The sequence below is a fragment of the Columba livia genome, chromosome 1 (assembly GCF_036013475.1).
Source record: "Columba livia isolate bColLiv1 breed racing homer chromosome 1, bColLiv1.pat.W.v2, whole genome shotgun sequence".
Taxonomy (NCBI): Eukaryota; Metazoa; Chordata; class Aves; order Columbiformes; family Columbidae; genus Columba; species Columba livia.
In genome coordinates this window covers 180,198,109-180,207,061 of record NC_088602.1, presented here as the reverse complement: position 1 = coordinate 180,207,061, position 8,953 = coordinate 180,198,109, and the positions used below count along the sequence as shown (strand labels likewise).

Sequence of the window (8,953 nt, the reverse complement as noted above, 5' to 3'; positions counted from 1 at the left end):
CAAATTAAAAATATCAGTTGCATTTTAATTTTTACTATGGAAAAATGTTGGGGTCTTTTTAAGCAAAAGCAGATAATGCACATGCTGTGGGGCTAAAAAAGCAGTTTGACTATCACAAGGTTTTGTCTTGCTTTAAAAAAGACTTCCACGAAAAAAGTAATCTTAAATCCTGTGTTCAGTTTACATGGCAAGGTTTCTGTAGTGAGGGTGCTACAGGGGTGGCTTCTGTGAAAACCTGTGAGAAGTTTCCCCTGTGTCCAACAGAGCCAATGCCAGCTGGCTCCAAGACGGACCTGCCACTGGCCAAGGCCAAGCCCATCAATGGCAGTGGTAGCGACTCTCTAAAAACTAATTTAGTAGGCAGGGGGGGGGGGGAGAAACCTGCAAAACAGAAACTGCAGTCAGAGAGAGGAGTGAGAATGTGTGAGAGAAACAGCTCTGCAGACACCAAGGTCAGTGAAGAAGGAGGGGCAGGATTCCCCTCCTGGAGCAGAGATTCCCCTGCAGCCCATGGTGCATACCATGGTGAGGCTGGTTGTCTTCCTGCAGCCCACATTGGTCCATGATGGAGCAGAGATCCACCTGCAGCCTGAGGAGGACCCAGCACTAGAGCAAATGGATGACTGAAGGAGGTTGTGACTGCGTGGAAAGCCTGCGCTGGAGCAAGGTCCTGGCAGGACCCGTGGGCCTGTGGAGAGAGAGGAGCCCATGCTAGAGCAGGTTTGCTGGCAGGACTTGTGATCCTGTGGGGGACCCAAGCTGGAGCAGTCTGTTCCTGAAGGACTGCAGCCTGTGGAAGGGACCCACGCTGGAGCTGTTCCTGAAGAACTGCAGCCCATGGGAAGGAGTCACATTGGAGAAGTTCATGGAAGGCTGTCTCCTGTGGGAAGGACCCCAGCTGGAGCAGAGAAGAGCATGAGGAGTCCTCCCCATGAGAAGGAAGGAGCGGCAGAGACGACATGTCATGAACTGACCAAAAGCCCCATTCCCCACCCCCTGTGCTGCTGAATGGGAGGAAGTAGAGAAAATCAGGAGTGAATTTGAGCCCTGGAAGAAGGGAGGGGTGGGGGGAAAGTGTTTTAAAATTTAGCTTTTATTTTCTTATTGTCCCATTCTGATTTGATTGGTAATAAATTAAATTAATTTTCCCCAAGTCAAATCTGTTTTGCCTCTGATGGTAACTGGTAAGTGATCTCTCTGTCCTTATCTCAACCCATGAGCCCTTTGTTATATTTTCTTTCCCCTGTCCATAGAATCATAGAATCATTTCGGTTGAAAGACCCTCAGGATCATTGAGTCCAACCATAACCTAATTCTAGCTGTAAATCATGCCCCTAAGAACCTCATCTAAACACTTTTAAACACCTTCAGGGATGGTGACTCCAACGCCTCCCTGGGCAGCCTGTTCCACTTCCTGACAACCCTTTCCATGAAGAAGTTTTTCCTAATATCCAACCTAAACCTCTCTTGGTGCAACTTGAGGCAATTTCCTCTTGTCCTATCACTTGTTACCTGGGAGAAGACACCAACACCCTCCACGCTACAACCTCCTGAGGAGGGGAGCGATAGAGTGGCTTTGGTGGGCACCTGGTATTCAACCAGGGTCAACCCACCACAAACCCATGATAAATACGTTTAGAACATGTGGTTTATTTTGACAGCAGTAGCAGCAGCTGAATAAAGGTGAAGAGGTAGTTTAGTGGTGTAAGCACTATGTTTCAAACACCTAGACCCTCTGGAACTGCTGGCTCAAATCTCAGCAAGGCTGGCCCAGCCCTTCAGCTCCTTTAGGCAGACATGGAATTTCATGTGTCTGCCATGCAGAGAGGTGAGACTTTATGAACAAAGACCCTGGCTCCTATGCACAAAACTTACATTATTTGTGCTGTTCTTAGTGCCTCTGGTGTTAATCACTTTTCTCCTTATGGGTACAAAGCTTTCTCAGTGCTGATGGGTGATGGGCTCTGCTCTAGTCTGCAGGCTGACAGTGAGGTAAGCAGTCATCTTCAATGGTCCTGAGATACCTGCAAGACAGGAAACTCTGGACAACAAAAGAGAAAACTGATCCTTGACCCAAACCTACCCCTCATAAGACCAATTTGCTAACTGGGACACAGTGCTGTGCATCCTTGATGGGGTGGTGAGGCATTCCCAGAGGCAGGGGAGTGTGGGGCTAACATCACAGAGCCATCTCAACGCTCCTACATGCTCTCCTCCCACAATAGTCATAGACCTGAGCTGGCTACACGGATCTGAACAGAGCTGAAAGTAGGGTGAGAAACTGGGAAATACTGGATGCAGCAAAGCCCAGTGCAGAGGGTTAACTGGAGCTTAGGCTTGTCTGTGAGATGCTAGTGGATATCTCTGGCTCACATGATCATTTATTTTAAACCAGAACAGCTGTCCACGGGTGATGGAAAGCTCACTGTACAGCACTTAGGCACAAACTTCTTAAAATGTTTAGGGAAAACTAGAAGAGTTTGGCACATGCCAGGGACATATGCCATTTTATCATGTGGAGGGCTTGAATTTTTCCATAAAGAACTTACCTTTCCTACCTCTCTAATGTATAACATGGAAAAGGGAAGAAAAACATCTATAAATACATTCACAGCTAATTAATCACAGTGAGGAACACAGGGAATAAAAATGCTAAATTTCCAAAAGATCATTCTAACTCTGATGTGACATGCCATTAAATCTATTTTTGTTGTATTAGTATACTCTGGAGCAAGAGCCAGGTGGCTTTTCATGGGCCTTCAGAAACCTGCCCCTTGCAACACAGCAAAGTAGCAAGTTACAGCACAGCATGGGGGAGAAACAAAATAAGCAGCTCTGGTGCAGAACTGCCAGGCCACCTCCACAGATTCAGCAGACAGTTTTATTTGAAAGTATTGCATAAAATTAAGAGTAACTGTATTGCTCTGGAGGGCCTTGAGGACTCTGATGGGCCGGATTCAGTGCCCTGCCATGGCTCTTTGTTGTCGTATTGGATTAAAACTAGTGTAATTGTGCAAAGAGTCAGATCCCATCTTATGCTCATCAAAAAGTGAATACTGTTAAAGATACCCTTATTTTACTGTAGTAGGATCTGCAGGGACAATTCAACTATTTCCTTTTCCTTCATACAGTATTTAGAGCCTGACCCAAAGCCCAGTGAAATCTGCATGTCTTGCCCTTGACTCTGTGGACTTTGGATCACACCCCTAAAGTGTACAGAATAATAACAGAGAACCAAGCATATCAAAAACTATCTTTCAAGTAAGTATTTGTTCCCATTTAAATCCCCGAACTTAAATTACAGGGTTTTAAAAGAGCCGTGTTCTTAAAAGCCAGGAACAAAGTACCTATATTACCTACACTGAAATGAAAAAGGAAACTAACAGAAGAAAGCTACACGATTCATCTGCTATTTAAAATCAAAATGACTGTTATTTTAAAAGCTAATATCTGCCTGAAGCATTTCATCTGATTTAAGTAAAAATACTACATAATTCAGCATTAAATACATATCTTTAAATAAAAGATGTAATAACATAACACAAAAAATAAGAAGGAAATAGAGATCTCTAGCTGTACTCTGCTGAGAAGGTGTGGTACAGAGAATAGGAAATCATCTGGTTCTCACTGATTATAGCTCTTTGTATCAAAATACTCGAGGCTGAAATTAGTCTGATCCACAAAAGCAGGTGTTTTGAATTTTAATCTAAGATATAATTAGAGTCTGTAAAAAACACTGTGTGATGCAGTAATTGAAAGGGCTAATCATGGGATGCTTTATTTCTAAAAATATTTTTTAAAAGATCTACAAGCCATAAAAAAATCATATTCCGCAAATCTTTATTTTGACTACATATTAAGCTGCAATCCATTACAACTTTGATTTGAAAGACTTAAACAATTCGTTTGTATCTTTAAAACTGATATGTAATTAACAAGTTCTTTATCTTGCATTTCATGTTGTTTATATAAACATTGTTAAAATCTCTAATGCTTGCACAATCACTCTGTGGGAATAATTGTCAGGGACAAATATTGGTTTAAATGTTACCTGGATCAAAGGATTACATATAGAATGAGCTAGAAGGTTTTCTTTTACTGTTGCTTATTGTTTGTAAATGATATTTCTTTGGACTTCAGGTACCTGATCTCTTATTCTAGTGGATGCCAAGTTCAGCGGCCCTTCCTGTTCATAAAGAAGAGCAGCATACAATCCCAAGGCTTTGCCTGTCATTGTTTGATAGTCAAAGTTGATAACCAAAGGAACTGATGCTGGTTAAAAGTCATTTGCTGGCTCTCATCTTCTTAGCTGTTGTGGCTGATTTTGAGCTAAAATGGCAACGCAATCAAGCAAGACAGGAATGCATCAATTAGATAGTGATCACAAGTGAAATGAGTGAGTGCTTAACTTTTTAGTGCACAAACTGAGACAGCCTTAAAGAATTTATACAGAACTGATCATCCTAGTTCTCCAAATTTCGGTGAGCTGGTGCAGTGTGATTCAAATTAAGTCAGCTGAAATAAGGCATCTGAAAGGACTAGTTGCTAAAAATGCCTGCTGATATGACTGTGATGCACTGTTCTCTCTCTACCCTTGAAGCCAGGACAATTAATGTGGAGCACAACTCTCTATGGGCCCAACACTGTTTTGGACTGTACGCCATAACACTCTTATATTGGTGATACTTTCTCCTACTGAAGGAGTGTAAATAAGACCCATTGTCAACTAATAAGGAGCAAAATCCATACGTGATAATATATCTCTGTTATTAAAACAGCATTGTGAATATTTGCAAACCACAGTACTTTGGAAAGTCTGTCTGTTCTGTAAGCATGTTTGTTAAAGTCAGATATTAGCAATGAAATTTCTAATACATTAAACAGTTACCTCCCAGACAGTCTGAATGCCAGAGAAATGTGTATTTCATTAGTGCAGTGAAATGTTTCACTTTACCTGTAGTTCAGGTGACAACTTGCCTTCAGGTCTTCAGGACTGGGATAATGCCAGCGTTCCTCAGATCCATTGCCAGTACGTGTTGTTGTGGAGTGGGGTCAGAGAGCCCATGAGCCTGGTAATTAATGCACCGTCAATTCTGCTGCGGGGTCTCTGCCAGCAACCTTACAATGGAACCAGACAGCTCAATCTCTGCAAGAGTTTCCCTCCGCTGGAGCATGCTGGAAGGGTTTCTTCCCTGTTCAAAGAGAAAAGCCTTTCATTCTGAAGGTGTTTTGAACTCATTCAGAAGTGCAGATGTTGTTTAAATGCTGTGTTACAGGGGAAAACATTTCTTTTTTTTTCATGTTTTCTAAACTTATTATTGAGGAGGAAAAAAAAAAGCAAAAACAAAAAACTGGGCAAGGTCCAAATTTGCTGAGTGCCAAATTCTTCAAACTTTGTAATTTAAATCATCATCCCACGTACATATTGGAAAGCCAGACGCTTTATATCCTTTTTATCTCCTGTTCTATCTGTCAGGCACAAAGATTTCTGTGTGTCGGAGAAAGTAAGTGCTGCTTCTCAGCATGGCATTGCAGAGAGAGAGGCAAAGAGAGATGTTTTCATTAGATTCCCATTCCCTTGTTCTCACAGCATTTTCTTTTCTGAGCTTCAAGCAAAACTTGTAATAGGAATGCTTTCTATTTTTAGTCTTGAAGGTTTGTTTCTGCTATCACAGTAGTTACCCATGAGAAATGTGTTAAATTAAATCTCTGTTACTTCAAGGGACTTCTTAATCTCATTAATTGCTGAGCGAAGTAGATTTCACTCAGATACTCCATAGCATTTTCTTCTGTTTTCATAGCATCCTGTCAATATTAGTCACTGACTCTGACTCAGGCTCACGGCATCTGCTGTAACTGTAGGCTTCCAGACCTCCATTTTCATAACCTTAAAGCTTAGCTTTGGCCAAACAAGGCAATATCAAAAAATTACTGTTTCAATATAGATATGAAATTATATCTAGGTGATTGGAATGGCCTGCTGAATCTTAATTTTCAGAAGATAAATGCTAATCAGTGCAAAATAAAAAATTAAAGCTTGCTATAGTTTTTAATTACTCAAAGACATACTACCTTCTCCATAGAAGTCATGAATTAAAGGAGCAACACAGGACAATGCTTAATGAATGAGTTTTCAGTCTTGTGTTTAAGCATCATGACTCCATGAAGTGCTTTGTCCCTTTTTATTATCCAAGCCCTGGTCTGAGTAGTAAATTGCTGATTTCCTCAGAGTCTTACCAATACTTATTAAATAATACCTGAGTGATTCATAAGTAATTTTTAACCCCTACCTGTGAATTGTGTTGGCATTATTTGTTCCCTTTTATAGATGCACTGTTTAAATGTGGTATTTTCAGAAGTCCCAAATAATTTTGGGTGCCGAGCATAAAATGTCTGATTTTTGGAGCACATATCTGTTCAAGGCAGGGCTCCTACTTACTGCAGTGGCAGCTGCTGTCTGAGAATAATTCTGGTTAGAAGGCACCATCTGATCCACCCCCCTGCTCAAAGCAGGGCCAATTTTGAAGTTATACTAAAGTTTGAAATCAGAACAGGTCTTTCAAGGTCATATCTAGTCATATCACAGTATCTCTAAGGATGAAGATTTCAAAACCGTATGAGTACTTAATAGCTCTTCAAATCAAGACCTGGGAACCCAAAATAACAGCACCCAGAAGAAGGGATTCTGCGAGTTGCTGCTGCAGAGGAAGCGTGGACAACACTAAAAAGACAATCTTCTGTGTTTTTCTAAATGCTGAAAATCACAGTGGTCTTGTGCTGCTGACACTTAAGGGTTCTTAGAAAGTCCCTGTTGTCTTTGAACACTTGCAGGTTGTACAGCCTTGCATTTATCCCCCTTAATGGAGAATTTGAGCTGTCTGTGGGTGACCAAGGACGAATGAGCTGCTGCCATCTATCAGCAGGCTGCTGTCCTGAACTCTTTCGCGAGCCCTCCTTCCTGCAAGAGCAATACCATCCACACCTGAGGGACACTGTTGCAGACTATTTTAAGAGCTACCTTAGCCTTGAAATAAGTCATGACCTTGAACAGAAAGGTTCTCTACATTTCTTCTTGTGTTCGTAGGTTCTGACTGGCACTGGGAAAGAAGAGAGGACAGCTGGGGAAGAAGAAGGGCAGCGCATTTGCGACAAGCTAATTCACATGTGTCCATGTGTTTTCAAAGTGTGTTTGGTTGCAATGTATAAATGAACAGGTAATGTTTTAAGTAATATGCCCCTTTTTTTTTTCTGCAGTCTATACATGGAAAAGAAGATGTGTCAGCCCTGGTTGCATGGAATGGCTGGGGAGCCACATGATGGACGTGAAACATGCCCTTGGACTGGTTTCTCAGGAATCGTCTTCTCTGCAAGAGGACCTGGCTGCATCCCACCATGGAGTGCTTGGGCATGAAGCTGGAAATTGGAGACAAACGCTCCAGTGAAGGGGCTTTGAGTGCACAGCCTCTCTTGGCAACACTTCTCCAGCCACAGTACAGTTCTGTGGCTTCTCTCTCCATCTGTGATGCCCTAGGCTGGGTGATGCAGGGTTTGCTGGGGCAGGCAGGAGACCGGGTGCGGTGCTTGAAGTCCCAGCGGGAGGGAGCTCATCAGGATCACTGCATTCAGGGAGGAAAATTTGACAGGTTTGAGACACCAGTGGAAAGTTGACAGGGCCACCTGTGTACCCTCCCCTGGCAAAAGACTCCAGCTCTGGAGACCTCCTAGAGTGGCTTGCAAAAAGCAGGGTGTAGGAGAGCTGGCTGTGCTGGCCTGTGCTGTGGCAGCTCCTCAGGTGCCAGGCGCCTCCAGGGCCTTATGAGAGTGGGTGCCAGCCAGGGCGAAACTGCACAGGCAGCCATCGCACTTCATGGCAGCGTCATGTCTGCTTCCGTGAGGATAATCCAAGGAAAGAATGGCAAAGAGTGGCAAAGAATGAAGAAGTCAGGTGCTGTTGGTCCATAGAAGACAGTCAAGAGTAATATATAAGTATATATATAAGTAAATATATAAGTATATATATAAGTATATATATAAGTATATATATAAGTATATATAAGTATAAAGTAACTGCTTAGCAAAAATTTTGATTTTGCCTTATTTTTAATATAGAATTTAAAAAACGTCCCAAACCTTGAGCTTTCTGTCGGAGAAAAGCAGACCAAATACAGAAGGGTGTGCTACAGGCATCAGTCCAAGAGCACGCAAGAGATTTGTAAAAGTAATGCTTGAAGAAGCTTGGTCCAAAAACATGTTCCAGCAAATGATTGCACTGAAATTAATCACAAAGGAAAGCTACAGGAGCCAGCCAGTGCTTTAACTCTAGCATAAACTGGCATTGCTTTTTTGGAATGACTAGAGCAGTGCTGATTTATACCAGCTGATGATCTGGTCCACAAACGTTTTCTTATTCCAACTTTAATTATTTCCCAGAGTGTAAGGGTGTCTACGTCTATCTCTGCTCATTTAAGATTTCCAGATGCTAGTCTGGAAGGATGCTTACAACAAACATTAAATTGGTCAGCTTGGATGGAGTACAGGCTTCCTGACCTCCTCATTGGATAATTTTATTTTAACATACGGATGTGCTGCTTGATTATGAGAATCCCTTTTATTTTTTTTTTCCTTTCTTCATATTGAAATTCTCAGTGAACAGAAATGAAAAAGGCCTGTTCTTACAATCCACAGGGCCAGACTATGTTAATGGCAGTTACATGTGTACGTTGAATGTATTTGTACGAGGGTGGATCCTTATATTTAGATTTGCAGTCCTAGGGAAAAAATAGCTCCCTGTTTATGAGCTACCAAAACCTTTGATTTCAAACAATTTAAAGTGGCATTTCTCAAGTCCTGTCTTTATGAATACGCCCTCTGAGTCTTTTTCGTTGCACCTGTACAAACAGCAATAAAGAAAAAACATGTGAGTGTGAAAAGGGCCTTCAGCTTCTCCCACCTA

At 42.0% G+C, this 8,953-nt stretch overlaps 1 long non-coding RNA gene across 2 annotated transcripts; it reads right to left on the bottom strand.

Annotated features, from left to right (window-relative positions):
* Window positions 1-547: 547 nt before the first annotated feature.
* On the bottom strand, window positions 548-5,641 carry LOC110356990 (uncharacterized). Of its 2 annotated transcripts, none has more exons than XR_010469552.1 (3): window positions 4,955-5,641; window positions 1,876-4,329; window positions 548-688 (listed from the first exon to the last, which is right to left on the bottom strand). It is a non-coding gene; the product is annotated as an uncharacterized LOC110356990 (long non-coding RNA). The 2 variants fall into 2 exon arrangements; XR_002410395.2 differs by having other exon boundaries at window positions 1,876-2,024; window positions 4,955-5,636.
* Between the last annotated feature and the right edge of the window lie 3,312 nt (window positions 5,642-8,953).